Here is a 15,051-nt window from a genome sequence, read left to right on the forward strand (position 1 = left end):
GCACCAGGCCTTCAATACTCACCCTACAAAGATCGAGATCCTTCGCTTTCTTGGCTGCTCTAGGCCTTTGGTGCATTCGCAGACAACGGAGGCCTAAAATAATGCAAGATCACGCAAGATCAGTGGGGTGAGATCTCAAACTACTAATCTTGCATGATTTCATGGTACTTTAGGCCTCTGTTCTCTGCAACAGAGAATGGAACCGAAGCTGGGGGATGCTTCCATGTGCCTCCAGAGGCTGGATTGGGGCTCTGGAGGCCTTTTACAGGCTGCTGCTGCCTGAACTTGAGGCTGGGGAATGCTTCTGCGCCCTCCCTGCAGCCCGATACAGGTTCCAGAGGTATTTTCTAGGCGCTGCTGCCCAGATCTAAGGCTGGGGAATGCTTCCATGGCCCAATCTGGACTCCACAGGAGTTTTTCAGGTCTGATGGGCAACGGGGGTCTGCGGAAGCATTCCCCGTTCCTAGATCCGGGCGGCAGCTGTCTGGAAAACGCCTCTGGAGTCTGGATTGGGCTGCGTGGGGGTGCGCAGAAGCATTCTCTGGCCTCAAATCTGGGTGGCAGCGGCCAAGAAAAGTCTTCCGGAGCCCTGATCGGGCTGCGGGGGGTGGCCCGCAGAAGCCTCCCCCGGCCTCAGATAGGGGTGGCAGCAAGAACCATGGCAGAGGAGACGGATCTTTTTCAGGTGAGTCCGGTACGGCAGGAAGGGAGGGGGAAACATGCGGTATCTTAGTGGGTTGGGGAGGCCTTGGGGGCCTGTTCCATCATTAGGCCCTCCATGGCCTTCCCCACCCTGAGATATCTCATATTCGCTTAACGAGCCATGTGTGTTTTAACAAGCAAGGAAGTGATCTTGTTCGAGATACAAGATTCACTCTGAGTTTTCAAGTTACGGGTGGAATGGACAGGCTCCATTACACTCCTAACTCGAGGACTACCTGTAATACTCACATTTTCTAATATTTGCTGCTTAATTAACTATACTCTTAATTAACTCTTCCATCAGTAACTATGCTCACCCATGTGTTTGTGTTTATTCCATGTTTATGTGTGCTTGTGTTTGTTCAGTGTTTTGAAATGGGTTCCACATATCCCCATGAGGTCAAGGCAATAAATATACACAGTCTTCTCTATATATTTATCCCAGCGAGATGAGCTAGAAATCATGAGACTGTGAGTTCTACTTCTGTCTTGACATGATGTCAGCTGGGTAGCCTTGGGTCAGTCACTAAGAGTAAAAAAAATACAAGTGAGATAGCTTGTACCAACAAAAAGTACGGTAATTAATTCAAAGAGAACTAATGATCTTTAGGTATAGATAAACTTCAATGTGAATCTTCTCAGTCAAAAATATATTCTCGGTGATTCACCAATGATGGCAAATCTATTGACTCAGTGTATCAAAAATTTAGAAAATGCTTAATTTGATTGGTATATCACACACAGAGAGACACTGAACAAAAGAGAAACAATTCCTTATCTCCTCCCTATCTAGGCCACTCTGAACAATGGCACTCGGGGAGCACCATTCCCCTAGATGCCTTGAGGAACAGTGCAATTGTCCTGTGGCCCAGCACTTCCCAGAATCCGCTGCATGCCACTCTTCAGGCAATATTCTCTTTGTATTGATAGACCCCTGTGGTTTATTCAAGGTCACACAAAACCTTTTTTCTTGATGCAGCTTTGAGAATGCTCTTCTGAGGCCTCTGCAGTATCTGAAAACATCACAAAGCATGCCCTCTTCTCTCTCAATTTTCACATCATATGTTCTCCCATCACTGGTTTACACAATACACTTTTTGTTACTAACTTGTAAAAATTTAATTTGAATAGCATTATTTTTAAAGTTAGAAAAATGCTTATCATCAGTTTCTTCATGTCAATGGCAGAACTAATTGAAATTATATATTTCTGAACTGCATGTATATCTTCTATGTGAAATATTGTCCTTTCCAAAGTAGCATGCTCTTTCATTTTGAATGCACCAAACTCTTCTTTGAAGTTCCCATCCTGCTTGCTCTGGTGGTGATATTGCACATTACTAAGTTGCATGTTGTCACGGCTTCAGTGCAATTTAGTGTGTGTGATATTTTCACATGAGTGCATGCACATAGGCTATTCATTAAAATTCTTGAAGGTTATGTTTCCTGATATAGGCTAATTCACTTTGGAAATACTTATTATTTTGTTCAGGAAGTTGTTAACTATTGCTCATGAGTAATTTCTTTTTTTAAAAAAAATGTTTTTGGTTAATATGTTCCATTTTCCCATATTAATCACAAATAATTATGTTTAATGATATGAATGGTCTTTTAAGTGTAAATGTTTGATTGGTTAGGTTTTGCTTGAAAAAAATCAACCACAGATACATTCTTCCACAACTTATAGTAAAGTTACTTTTGTAAAACAACTGGATTATTATCCTATAATTATAAACATTGCGTCCAAGTAATAATTTTAGAGTATGTTTAAAATATACAACATTGCTGGCATTCTTTTTGTTGTTGTTAGTTGCAAAGTCATGTCCGCCCCATCGCGACCACATGGACAACATTCCTCCAGGCCTTTCTGTCCTCTACCATCTTCTGGAGTCCATTTAAGCTCATACCTACTGCTTTAGTGACTCCATCCAGCCACCTCATTCTCTTTCGTCCCATTCTTCTCTTGCCCTCAACTTTTCCCAGCATTAGGCCTTCTCCAGTCAGTCCTTACTTCTCATTAGGTGGCCAAAGTATTTGAGTTTCAACTTCAGGATCTGGCCTTCTAAAGAGCAGTAAGGGTTGATCTCCTCTAGGACTGACTGGTTTGATCGCCTTGCAGTCCAAGGGACTCGCAGGAGTCTTCTCCAGCACCAGAGTTCAAAGGCCTCAATTCTTCGGCGCTCAGCCTTTCTTATGGTCCAACTTTCACAGCCATACATGCAACTGGGAAGACCATGGCCTTGACTATACACACTTTTGTTGGCAGGGTGATGTCTCTGCTTTTTAGTGTGTTGTCTAGATTTGCCATGGCTTTCCTCCCTAGAAGCAAGCGTCTTTTAATTTCTTGCTATTTCTCCCAGCAATCTTAATTCCAACTTTTGATTCATCTAGCCCTGCCTTTCTCATGATGTGCTCTGCATATAAGTTAAATAGTTAGGGCGATAGTATACAGTCTTGCCGGGCTCCTTTCCCAGTTTTGAACCAATCAGTGGTTCCGTGTCCAGTTCTCACTGTTGCTTCTTGACCCGCATATAGGTTTTTCAAGAGACAAATGGTCTGGTACTCCCATCTCTTTTAAGAACTTGCCATAATTTCCTCTGCCTCTTTGAAATCCTGCCTGTAGTTATGATAGTTCTCGATCCACATACTGCTGGAGTCTAGCTTGTAGAATTTTAAGCATAACTTTACTAGCATGTGAAATGAGTGCAATGGTGCAATAGTTTGAACATTCTTTGGCATTGCCTTTCTTTGGAATTGGAATGTAAATTGACCTTTTCCAATTCTGTGGCCGCTGTTGAGTTTTCCAAATTTGCTGGCAAATTGAGTGTAGCACTTTTACTGCATCATCTTTTAAGATTTTGAATAGCTCAGCTGGAATACTGTCACCTCCACTAGCTTTGTTGTTGCTCAGCTTTTCTAAGGCCCACTTCACTTCACATTCTAGGATGTCTGGCTCGAAGTCAGTGACCACCTCATTGTGAATATCAGGGACATTAAGCTCATTCTTGTATAGTTCTTCTGTGTAATTTTGCCATCTCTTCTTAATCTCTTCTGCCTCTGTTAGGTCCCTGCCATTTTGGTCCTTTATCATGCCCATTTTTGCATGAAACATTCCCTTCATCTCTCCAATTTTCTTGAAAAGATCTCTGGTCCTCCCTATTCTATTGTTTTCTTCTATTTCTTTGCACTGTTCATTTAAGAAGGCATTCTTATCTCTTCTAGCTATTCTCTGGAATTCTGCATTCAATTGGGCATATCTTTCTTTTTCTCCCTTGCCTTTCGATTCCCTCCTTTCCTCAGCTATTTGCAAAGCTTCCTCAGACAGCCATTTTGCTTTCTTGCATTTCTTTTTCTTTGGGATGGTTTTGGTTGCTACCTCTTGTACAATGTTGCGAACCTCCGTCCATAGTTCTTCAGGCACTCTGTCTATCAGATCTAATTCCTTAAATCTATTTGTCACCTCTACTGTATATTCAACAGGGATATGATTTAATTCATACCTGAATGGCCTAGTGCTTTTTCCTACTTTCTTCAGTTTAAGCCTAAACTTTGCAATGAGAAGCTCATGGTCTGAGCCACAGTCAGCTCCTGGTCTTGTTTTTACTGACTGTATAGAGCTTCTCCATCTTTGGCTGCAGAGCATATAGTCAATCTGATTTCTGTGTTGACCGTCTGGTGATGTCCATGTGTAGAGCCGTCTCTTGGGTTGTTGGAAAAGAGTGTTTGCTATGACCATCGTATTCTCTTGACAAAATTCTATCAGCCTGTGCCCTGCTTCATTTTGTACTCCAAGGCCAAACTTGCCTGTTATTCCGGTTATCTTTTGGCTTCCTACTTTAGCATTCCAATCCCCCATGATGATAAGGACATCATTTTTTGGTGTTAGTTCTATAAGGTGCTGTAGGGCTTCATAGAACTGGTCAATATCATCCTCTTCAGCACTGGTGGTTGGGGCATAGACTTGGACTACTGTGATATTGAATGGTTTGCCTTCGATTCGAACTGAGATCATTCTGTCATTTTGAGGATTGTATCCCAGTATTGCTTTTCCTACTCTTTTATTGACTATGAAGGCTACTCCATTTCTTCTGAGGGATTCTTGCCCACAGTAGTATACCTGATGGTCATCTGAATTAAATTCACCCATTCCTGTCCATGTTAGTTCGCTGATACCTAGGATGTTGATGTTCAGTCTTGTCATCTCTTGTTTGACCACGTCCAGCTTTCCTTGATTCATGGATCTTACATTCCAGGTTCCTATGGAGAAAAAAATCTTTACAGCATCGGACTTTCCTTTCACCACCAGACACATCCACAGCTGAGTGTCCTTTCGGCTTTGGCCCAGTTGCTTTATTCTTTCTGGCGCTACTAGTACTAGCCCTCTGCTCTTCCCGAGTAGCATATTGGATGCCTTCCAACCTGAGGGGCTCATCTTCCAGCGTCATATCGTTTTGCCTTTTGGTACTGTCCATAGGGTTTTCATGGCAAAGATACTGGAGTGGGTTGCCATTTCCTTCTCCAGTGGATCACGTTTTGTCAAAACTCTCTGCTATGACCTTTCCGTCTTGGGTGGCCCTGCATGGCATAGCTCATAGCTTCATTGAATTACGCAAGCCCCTTCGCCACGACAAGGCAGTAATCCATGAAGGGGATGATCTTGATACTGTCCCTCTATTGATGCAAGCTAGGATTGCATTAGCTTTTTTGGTAACTACACTGGTGACTCAAATTTAAGTGGTGGTCCACTAGGACACCTATATCCCCCTCACACTGACTACAGTTGAGCTCATACATAAGTGGTTGTCCACTTGGACTTCTAGATCCCTTTCACAATTAATGATGTCAAGCCAATTACTATCTATTCTATACCTGTATATTTGTTTTTTCTTGCCTTAGTATAAAATCTTACTTTTCACATTTTGTTGGAGTTCAAGCCTATCAATGTCTTTCTGGATCTTTATCCTATTTTCTAAAGTATTCATTATTTTCCCCAGCTTGGTGGAAATTTGATGAGTTTCCTTTCTATCCTCTTATCTACATGATTTATGAAGAAGTTGAAGAGTGCTGGGCCTAAGATAGGTCCTTACAGGATGTTTCCCTCCATATAGATGTAGTTCAATTGAGAACTACATGTTCAGTGTGATTGGTCAGTCAGTTATAAATCCTTCTGGTGGTGATTGTCAAATGCCAGGAAAATCAGGGAACTTCTAAATAAACAGTGGATTTGGCTGGGGGGTGAAGGTATCTGGGAGCTCCTTGGTCTCAGCCCAACAGCCCTTGTGAAAGGCTGAGGAAGAAAGTAAGTTTTTCTGGCTTTGAAGGGCAGTACCTCCTGCCTTCACTGATTTGTCAGTAAGTGGCTGCCAGGCAGAAGGACCACTGCTTTAGGAGTGCTGACTTGGACAAAGAGTGGAGGAGCAACTAATGGGGTACAAAAAAGCTGAGTGTCCTTTCAGATTATTGGGGAGGGGGAAAGAGTTTGAAGAGCTCAAATATCCAGCTGCATTAAAAGCTCCACAATAATCCTGGCACTCATAACTTTACCTGAATGCAGGCAAAGAAAGGAGGGATATTTAAACCTCCCTCCCCAGGTTGAAAGAATATTCACTTCCCTCTGCCGTCTTTCCCTCTTCTGAGAATTTCAACTTTGCACTGCCACTTTGAGTCATTCCATTCCAGGGTTAACCCCACCCCCTCTCTTAAGAATACTTTTCTGATATGGAGAGGGAGACCCTGCCCCTTTCTCTTCTCTACCAATACTCAAATCCACTCTGACTTATTGATTTCTATGAAATTTCATCCCACTTGGAAACATGCTGCCACCTTCCTCTCAACTTGTCCTCAATGACCCCTGTGCCAGTGACACAGACTCATCTCCTTGAGGCTTTACCTGCATGCATGCATATGTTTCTATGGGCATATTGCCAAGTATATATATATTCACAATGGGTTTCTATTCTGTGGGGTGATTTTTACATGTGATGGTATGCATGCAGAACCCCCAGGTTGGTGCAAAAATATTCTCAATTTGTGTGGATGTTCTTGTTCTTGGGGGGTGGGGAAACCTGGCCCCCACCCCACATACTCCCCAAAAAGAGGAGTCCAGGCAGGATGGGGGCAGCCTCCTACCTCACTCCACCACCCATTTTTTTCTTCTTCTTGCAGTAGGGCAAGGGGCGGCTTTCCAGTGGGGAAGTGTCTCCCTGCCCCACCAGCTTTGTAATTGGCATGTGAGCAGAGTCCTTCTCCCTTTCTGCCCCCCTTTTCTCCCTCTCATGTTCCTTCCCTTCCTTACAGCTGTTCCCTGGATCACTGCCTGCCAACACACCCAGAGCTGCCCTCCTATGCCTCCTGGCACACCAAGCTTGGTGAGGGCTCCTTCCTGCCCACTGTGATCTCTGAGAGGCCTCACAGATTTCTCTCCCTTTGAAGTTGCAGCACTGGGGTAGGACAACATGGCACTCAGCTCTAGGCTTGAGTGCCAGCAGTTCAGGAAGACAAGAAGCTGGTGGGGCACTGAACTGTCCCCATGTCTAGTTGGCCAAGGCAATTTGTTCTGTGCTGACCTGGCAGCACCCATCTAGCTGCACCCATCTGTTGCACTCACTCATCCATACCCACTTGTCCATGCCCGCCTGGTCATGCCAAGTCATCTGCACTGAGTCATCTGAACCAACTCGATCACACCCACTCATCCATGCCCACCAATCTGCACCCACTCAGATGCACTGACCCATTAACTAATGCAAATAACCTATTTTTACTAATACCTTTTGGCCAGAAGGGATTACTGAAAATGAATCTGAGGTATAGGAAGTTCAGCATTATTCTTTTTTTTCCTTTAGTTTATATGCATATTATCTGGGGGGAAAAATGAATTCCAATGGCTGGCTCACTGAGAAATTTTCCAGCAAGGCGAAGAAAATCTCTCCCTCAGCATGCAGACTGGCTCCAGGATGCACGGCTAATTGTCCCATGCTGTGAATTGGCTGGAATATGTGTTTCTTGGTAAATCACCTGGGATGAGGGGGAGGAGCAATAGAGGAGTACCAGCAGAGGGCCAGCCAAGGATGAACACCCATGGTGGGTCAGCTGCAGTGGGGGACCTGGGGTGAAGTGGGTGCAATCATGTGGCCATGGGCAATTGTCCTTGACCTGACTCCCTGATTCTTCTCATAGAGATTCAGTGAAGAGTCTGACAAGATGAGAAATTCCTAGCTGAATGCAAAGTATTCATTGGCACCTGGCCAATGGAGTTCTGATGGGGTTTCCCTCATCCTCAACCTATTAATCAACTCTACTGCCAGATGGACACTTCCATTCATCAGAAGCAATGACCCCATCTTAGATTAATTTCCCAAGCTTCCTCGTTAGATTTAGAGAGAACTTTGGAGACCCTATTTGGGGTCTCCACCAGCTTTGCCAGGGCAACAACACCATGAGTATTTATGTGGAAGAATTCCTTCTGCTGATCTAGATTGGAACAAGCCAGCCCTAATGTTGCAGTTCAGAAGCCAACTTAATCAGATGATTGTCAAACAACTCATCTAGCAAGGGATTCCCCATACTCTGCAGGACACTTACTTAGTCTCTATAACTGCTGAATCTGAACTCACAGAAATTCATGTGCTCTTCAGCAGTCTTTATGAGATCCTTCACAATTCCCACCTCCTGACACCACACTGAACCTCCCAATTACCCTGGATTTGGATGAAGCAGCAATGCATATTGGGGAGAATGCTGGAGAATGGCAACAATGCAGGGAACTAGCCCTCTGTTTTTATCATAGAGAACATGGGCACATAAGGACTGCCCTATTAACTGCCTACAAGAAGAAACAGATGATCCAGCAATGTCTCTGCTACTCACAAGCCTCAAGAAAAGGGAAATGAGACATATCCCCCTCCATGAGGTCACAGGGAGGCCTCTCAAGTACTGAATGAGGCTCACTTGCTTTCACATCCAGGTGTGTTAGTAAAATTTGATTCTATTGTAAAACTACCCAGCAATCAGGAAATGACCATCCCTGTTTCAATAGATCCTGGGGCAACAGCCAATTTCATAAGCTGAGCTACAGTCCAGAAGCTCAAGATCTCTGATCTCTTTGAAGTTCCCACTGCCAGTGAAAACTATTGATGGCCGAATCTTAAAAGCAGGCCCCACAGTGCCCTTGCAATTAACAATAAATCAGCATCCCAAAAAATTGATCCTTTCAGTGGCTGACCACACTGATCTCCTGCTGGTGCTAGAAACTGCTTGATTATAACATCATGACTCCACTAGTCTAGTCTATTAGATTGATCAACCTCACTGCCATCTCATTGCAATTGACCAGCCAACCCCCCACCCCACCCCACCAGCCACCCCAAAGGCTAACAGAGAGATCCCTAACCTCACAAGTGAGTGTGCAGTCTTTGCTATGTCTTTCGGAAGGAAGACACCTCAATCTTTCCCACACAGAGACGGTGATTGCACAATAAACCTGGTCCCTGGTGCCAAGATTCCCTTCAAGAGACAACACCAAATGTCTGCTAAAGAATTAGAAACTCTGAAACAATATTTGGACTCTTAATTTGCAAAAGAAATTCATATCACCATCTCAATCACCTGCCTTGGCTCCCACCCTTTTCATATCCAAGAAGCAGGATCTCAGCACACTTGACATAGTAGAGACTTCTGAGAGTGGTCCATAATTACCAATGTCTCAACTTAGCAACAGTGAGGGATTATTATCAACTGCCATTAATTCCAGACCTTTTAAATAGATTGCAGAGAGCTCACATTTTTATGAGACTGGATCCCCGCAACGCTTAAAACCTCATTAGAATGAAAAAGGGCTATGAATGCTTTCAATACCAGATACGGCAAACTTGAATTCAGTGGTCTCATTTGGCTTCACAAATGAAGGGGCCATATTTCCAGATTTATGAACTTTTCAGACCTCATAGACAAATTTGTAGCGGTCTATCTGGTTGAAATTTTGGTCTACTCTGAGAATGAGGCTCAGCACACAGGCCATGTGCACACAGTTCTCAGTAAATTAAGAGACAACCATCTCTTTGCCAAGCCAGAAAAATGCACCTTTAGTCTGCAACAGCTAGACTAGTTGGATTACTGCATTTCGACAAAGGGAATCCAGATGGAACCCCAGAAAGTCCAAACTCCACTAGACTGCCAAGCCCTCTGCACAGTCAGACTTCCAATGCTTCCTGGGCTTTCCTAACTTCAACTGAAGGTTTATACCAGTTTCACAGATAAAACCCCTGATCCAACTGACAAAAGGAGTTAAATTTGCTTGGATTTCTACAACAAACAGCATTTGAAGAGTTAAAGCACCTTTTTGCCTGCCAATCATTCCTTTAACATCAAGACATATAAAGTGGATGATCACTTAAATATGAGACAGCAGTGTGCAGCAGCAACTAAAAAATCTAATACAACCCTTGGTTGTATAAACAGAGACATAGAATCAAAATCATGTGAAGTATTAATACTGCTTTATAAAGCCTTAGTAGGACCATACCTGGAATATTGCATTCAGTTTTGGTCTCCCCATTACAAAAAAGATGTTGAGACTTTGGAAAAAAATGAAGAGAAGGGCAACTAAGATGATTAAAGGTTGGAGAATAAAACATATGAAGAAGAGTTGCAGGATTTGGGTTTGGTGAGTCTAGAGAAAATAAGGATTAGGGGGAACATGACAGCAGTATTCCAGTATTTGAGAGGCTGCCACAGAGGAAGTCAACTTATTTGGCAAAGCACCAGAGGGCAGGAAAAGAAACAATGGATGAAAACTAACCAAGGTGAGAAGCAACCTAGAATTAAGGAGAAACCTCCTAACAGTGAGGACAATTACCAGTGAACAGCTTTCCATCAGAAATTGTGGGGTGCTTCAACAAAATTTGAAAGAAATATTGGCACAGGCTCTTGAACAGGTTTTGGAGCGTTCAGCAGAAGATATTATGGGGGATACAGATAAAATATTTCGTGTTAACTCTTGGATTGCAAGACAAAGAAAGTTACATAGAGATGTGGTGGTTTACTTTACAAAGAGAGCAATCAGAAACATGGTTATTCAAGCCTTCTACAATAACAGATTTACAGTTGCTGAGCAAGAAGTTTTAATTCTGAAAGAGATTCCTCCAAGAATTTTAAGGAAAAGAAAAGAATTTGCTTTTTTGGCAGAAGAATTAAGGAAACGGGAGATTCAGTTTAGATGGGAGATTCCAGTAGGTATGGTGGTGATGCACGCAGGCATGAGATATCGTCTTAATATAGTTTTGCAGGCATGAGATTTTTATGCCAATATTTTGAAGGCAGGCTCTCCGCCATCTTCAGAATTTAAAGGAAGGAATGGTGAAGGAGAGCGTCAGTCACGAATGGAGAGTATACAAGGAGCTGAAGGAGTTACTCTGCAGAAAGATAGAGAATCCCAGCAAACCACAGGAGTGGACCAGATTCAGGTACCAATGGAAGAGGTTAGAGAACAGAGTGACACGGGCTGCAATCAGACGAATGAGACAAGAACAAGAACAACAGAAGGCTACAACTACATCTCAAAAACCTACTTATAGTGAAGCAGTGGGAGCAGTGAAACCGAAGAGAGTGCAGGTGGTTTTGGAAGAGGCGCTCCGAAAGCTTCAGGTTGCAAAAGATGGCGACAAAGTTTCTAACTTGGAATGTTAATGGATTAAATTCTCCGCATAAGAGAAAGAAAGTACAATTTAGAAATGATGTTATTTGCTTACAGGAAATGCATATTCGAGCAGCTGATCAAAAGTATTTGATAAACTTTAGGGTGGGCACAGTTTATTGCCTCTGCTCCTGACAAGAATAATGGAGTTGTTATTTACGTTAAGAACACTTTAACAGCTAGTTTAATTGAAACAGATAAACAAGGAAGATACGTTATAACTGAACTATTAATAGAAGGCAAGAAAATACTTTTGGTTGGATTATATGCACCTAATCAACAGCAAGGAGAATCTTATAAATTACTACATAGCAAGATCATTCAGTGGAAGAGTAAGAATTTTTTAATATGAATATGCATGAAATGGTTTGGGATGCAAGTAAAGCTTATATGAGGGGAGTGTTAATATATTTGAATAATAAATACAGACATAGGCGAAAAGAATTAGAGGAGGAAATTAAGAGCAAAGAGAAGGCTTTAATTTTGAATCCATCTGATGGGAAGATTAAAGAGGTAATTACTTTACTAAGAGGCCAGTTTGATATGTTGATGGCAGATCAAGTGGCAACCAATTTACGGTATGCTAAACATAATACCTTTTGCAATGCTAATAAGCCGGGTAGGTGGTTAGCTTATTTGTTAAAGAAGAAACAAAGGTCACGTAATATAGATAGAATAGAGTACAAGGGTAAAGTGGTGTATCAGCAGAATCTTATTAAAAAGGCCTTTGTTGATTTTTATTCTAAGTTGTATCTTAGAGACAAGATTCAAGATGTAGATATAGATAGATATCTGCAAGAAGTTAACATCCCTGTTCTTACACAAGAACAAAGGGAAGGGATTAATCAATTGATAAATGATGAAGAAATTATTCTAGCAATTAAGCAATTAAAGGTGGGTAAAGTACCAGGAACAGACGGTTTGACTGCCGTCTATTATAAAGACTTACAGTCAGACTTGGTGGAACCTTTAAGAGAACTATTTAGGACAATTCAATTAGGAGAAGTGCCTCCATTGTGGAAAACAGCCTTTATCTCGCTGATTCCGAAGGAAGATCAAGATGCTACCCAAGCCAAAAACTATAGGCCAATATCGGTTTTAAATACTGATTATAAGATATTTGCAAAAATTTTAGCAAATAGATTAATGAAGGTAATGCAGCAAATGATTCATAGTGACCAAACTGGATTTATAAGTGGTAGACAAATGAAGAATAATGTGAGACATATTGTAGACTTATTGGAATTTTTGGATAGAAATAACCAGGTTCCTGCAGCGCTGATCTTTTGGGATGCTGAAAAAGCTTTTGATCAATTGGATTGGCAATTTTTATTTAAGGCATTGGAGAAAATGGAGTTTGGGGAACATTTTTTACAATCTATTAGAGCAATATATCAGAAGCAAACAGCTCAAATAATAGTTAATGGTAGTTTGACAGAAACATGTAATATTGAAAAGGGTACAAGACAGGGGTGTCCGTTGTCACCTCTGCTGTTTGTTTTAACATTGGAAATATTATTGATTAAAATACGAGATTCAAATAAAATTAAGGGAATTAAAATAAGAGATCAAGATTATAGATTGAGAGCGTTTGCGGATGACCTGGTTATTACAGTAAGTCAACCAACTTACTCAGTTGTAGAGTTGATGGAGATAATAACGTCATATGGGAAAGTTTCTGGATTTAAGATAAATACGCAAAAAACTAAAATATTGTCTAAAAATATGACTATAGAACAAAAGGTTGTTTTAGAAGAGTTAACGGGATTTGAAATAGTTAAAAAGACTAAATATTTGGGGGTTTATCTCTCAGCTTCAAATGTGAAATTATATAAAAATAATTATGAATTGTTATGGTTAAAAATAAAAAAAGAGCTAGATGGTTGGAAAAAATTACAATTATCCTTATTGGGAAGAATTGCAGCAGTAAAAATGAATGTTTTGCCAAAATTTTTATTTTTGTTTCAAATGATACCTATACTTAAAAAGGATTTAAATTTGGAGGAATGGCAGAAAGGTATTAATAAATTTGTTTGGGCAGGGAAAAAGCCACGGGTCAAATTTAAGATAATGCAAGATACACGTGAAAGAGGTGGTCTTAAAATGCCTAATCTTAAACTATATTATGAGGCTGCTGCTTTATCATCAATAAGTGATTGGTTCAATTTAACACAAGGGAGATTATTAAATCTTGAGGGTTATGATTTGTTATTTGGTTGGCATGCATATTTATTGTATGATAAGAAGGTGGATAATGTGTTTAAGATACATATATTAAGGCATGCTCTGTTGCGAGTATGGAAAAATATAGACATAAGTTAAATTACAAGATACCAATTTGGGCAATACCTAAACACGCAATAGAAAATATAAATGTTGGATTTAAACATGATGAGACTACATATAAAGAAATTTTAAGGATAGAAAGGAATGTATGGCAATTAAAGCCGTATAATATTTTAAAAGAAGAAAAGATTGTAGAAACTTGGTTCCAGTATGGGCAGTTACAAGCAAGATGGAAAGAAGATCAGAAAGTTGGCATCTCGATAACTGATGGAAATTTGGTAAAACAAATTAGAGATCAAGGTCAAGCACATATAAGAAGGATATATAATGCACTGATAGAAATTGACTCAGAAACGGAACTTGTTAAAAATTGTATGATAAAATGGGCCCAGAATTTTCAGGAGGTTATAACAATGGATACTTGGGAAAAGATTTGGGTCAGAAATGTAAAATTCACACAGGCTCAAAATTTAAGAGAATTTTTATAAAATGTTTTATAGATGGCACTTAGACCCTAAAAAATTAGCAAGTATGTATCCGAACTGCCAGCCTAAATGTTGGAGGTGTGGTTGTGAGGATGCAACGTATTATCATATATGGTGGACTTGTAAAAAAAGTCAAAGCTTTTTGGATTAAAATTTGGTGGAACATGCAGAAGATATTTAAGAAAAGGTTTTCTCCACAGTTGTTTTTGTTGGGTATTATTACAGATTCTACTTCTCATAGATACTAAATTGATGTTGAATCTAATTACAGCAGCAAGACTTTTAGTAGCACAATATTGGAAGAAGGAGGAACTGCCTACTATAGAAGAGTGGACTTTGAAAGTTTCTAATTTGGCGGAAATGGCAAAGATTTCAGCATATTTGAAAGAACAATCGCAACAGAGATATATTGTGGAATGGAGAAGATGGATCAAATATATTCAGAATAAATATGGGACTAAAAAGTTTCATGAAGTATTTGAATAAGTATTAGTTTTACATGATGTATTATCAGTTATTTATTATTGGTTAGTAATTTAGTTATGTTTAAGGGGAGTTAAAGCGTGATAGAATTTAATGTTTTTTTAGTTAGGTAGCATATTTTAGCTTATGTTTGTAAAGTTAATACCCTGTATTCAGCTCTGGGAAGTCGGGGGGGGGGAGGGTTAGGGAGGGCAAGGGGGAGGGAGGGAGTTTATGTTATTAAAAATGTATTTTAAAACTTTTCAATAAAAAAAGTGTCCAATAGCATCCCGGTTTGATGTTTTGGGAACTGCTTTGAAGTTGGGTGCTTTTCAAAGCAGTTGTATATTCCATTTAGCCTGGAGACTAAAACATATGAAGAATGGCTACAGGATTTGGGTATGGCCAGTCTAGAAAAAAAAGG

This window comes from Vipera berus (genome assembly GCF_964194415.1).
Source record: "Vipera berus genome assembly, chromosome: Z".
NCBI lineage: Eukaryota > Metazoa > Chordata > Lepidosauria > Squamata > Viperidae > Vipera > Vipera berus.